Genomic DNA, 2,534 nt, shown 5'->3' on the forward strand with positions numbered 1-2,534 from the left:
CTTGCCCTGTGCTCATCCCTGCCCCTCACCCCCTGCACAAGGAAAGTTTCATAAAAAACCCCAGACTTGGCAGCCCGCTGATACTGTAGTTTTAAATATACATGTTTTAGATCCTGAGATTTACTTTTTGACAGGTACAAGAGAGACAGCTTTAAATGCTGGGCTGGAAAGGAAAGTCATTCACATTAGCACTCAGACAAAGGGCTGCAAGCTGCACCGCTTGCTTTTAATTAAAAGCTTTCCTTATTTTACAGCGTGGGCAGAACCAGAACCAATATCTTCGTTAAGTGCTGCCCGTACCCATCACTGAGCCAGCTGAGCGATGGGCCGTGGTGCTGCCCTGTCACACCAGCTCCTCGGCTGCAAGGGGCTGGGGCTGGGCTGGCCCTGTGGCCCCCCAGGCCCCCAGCCCGATGCCGAGGGGCAGCAAGCTGGCACCAAGGGGACGATGCAGCTCCCTGATGGCAGATGACCGGAGGCTCCTGTCTTGCATGGAGAGTTCTTGCAGGGGGTTTGGCCAAGGGGGACATGGGGACCACCGTGCCACCCACCCCTCCCTCCCCGCCAGGCCACCCTGCACTAGTGCCAGGGCCATCAGCAGGCGCATCGTGATGGGAGTGTTGGGCTTTGGATAAACTAATTGTGTTGCAAGGAGCGGAGTGAAGCTTTTAGATCTCAGAGCCAACGTGTGGCATCTTTATTAATGTGCCTACTTGAGTTCCCTGGGACGCGATGTTTTCTCCTCACCCTGGCCATCCATCTGAACTGATAATAGGACTATTAATCCATTTTGTTGACAGCACTCACAGACCTCCAGTGAGGCAAGAGATGGGGAGGGGTGGGGCTGCAATCAATGCCTGTTTTGCTCCAAAGGGATCCCGTCACAGCCTCTGGCAAACTGAGGATTAGCTGGGGGTGAAAGGATGGAGCGTTAACCAAGGTTACGGGTGCCGTGCAGCTTCTCCTTGGTTACCTGCAGAGCTTCCTGCAGAAAGCCACTGAGATATGAAATGCTCTACAGAAGGCAAACTCGCAGGAGACCTTGTGCTCCAATGCACGCCACACTGTGCAGGGACACCAGCGCCGGGGTTATGCACCACGGACCCTCTCTGCAACCTCGTACCAGCCACTTAACCCCCTCTCTAATCCCCCTCCATACCTAAATGGAGGTGAAGTTTCTCTGATTTCAGGCCCTTTTCAGCCCTGCCCAGCCACAAGGTGCCTGCACAGCATCCACCGTGTCAGTGATTTCCTTTACAGCAGCAGAAATACATGTATGCAATAAATAAAAAATGCGGGTCTTTTATATATGCGATGTATAAAGAAACATTTCAGTGGAAAAAGAGCTGGAAAATGAGGCGCGTCCCTGCCCAGCTCTCATTCCTCCACGTGTCCCCTGCCAGTGGCTCATCCCAGGCGCCTTTATATTCAGACTGATCCTGTCTGGTTTTAAATATCTCAAGCCACAGAACTTTCTCCCTCCAGGGAACCATGTCGCAGCCTCATAATTTTCGCTGTCAGCAGAGGGGATTTTTTCCCCTGTGACATTCAACCTAAATGCTCCATTTCTTCATTTCCTGTCATCCCTTCTGGTGATGCCCCTTGAACTCTATTAAATAATTCCTTCCCTCCCCTCTCTATTTACACCAACCAGATCTGTAAGGCTCTTAGTTTATCTCCCCATGGACAGCTCTTAGCCAAGCAATATATATATTTAAGCCTTTTAATCTTCCTTCAGAAATCACTCCCTCCGTGCCTTTGATCATTTGTGTGGCTTCCCTCTGAACTGCCGCCAACGTGGCTGTGCCGAGGGAGCCCCACGCTCCGGCCACACCTGAGCCTCCCAGCACCTCCACGGACGCCAGTGGCTGATCCGGCCCTGCCACCCTGGCCCTCTGCAGCCTCCTGGGTGCCCCTCGCTGCCCCCTGAGCCCCAGGCTCTTCGCTGGGGTAGTGTTCCAGCTCCGGCGCGGTGCTGCCGGCTTGGCTGGGCCATCCTTGGCCCTTCTGCTGCCGGCTTGTACTTGCATTTGCCTCCCAGCTGCACTCACTCACGTTCGGCCAAGGCACAGCTCTTTTTGCTGTTTCCTGCCCATGTTTCTAATCTCACTAGGCCTTTTTGTGTTAATTTTCTATGCTTGCTGGAGCTCACAGCACCTCCCGATATAGCATCATCTGCCAAATTCATTAATGTGTAGTTTACTCCCTCTTTCCAGGTCATTAATGAGGGTATTAAATGAGAGCAGACCTAACCTGGATCCCCGCAGTACCCCATAAACACCTCCCCCTGTTTCTAATTACCCTTTGTTTATGATCTTTCAGCCAGGTTTTCAATCCACACGGCACAGTTCAAGTCATCAGAATTAATTTTTCCAGGGAAGCCTTCGGGAGCCGGGGAGCAGAGGCTTTGCCCACCCGCCGCCACCCCCGCGGGTCCCGGTGACCCACGCTTCCCGCGGAGGGGGAGAAACTCCCGGCAAGGCTCGTCCCTTCGCTGGCTTCTGCTTCCCCCCCCCCGGGGCCGGGCGGGCGGG

Source organism: Egretta garzetta, unplaced genomic scaffold (assembly GCF_000687185.1).
Source record: "Egretta garzetta isolate BGI_Z169 unplaced genomic scaffold, ASM68718v1 scaffold220, whole genome shotgun sequence".
NCBI lineage: Eukaryota > Metazoa > Chordata > Aves > Pelecaniformes > Ardeidae > Egretta > Egretta garzetta.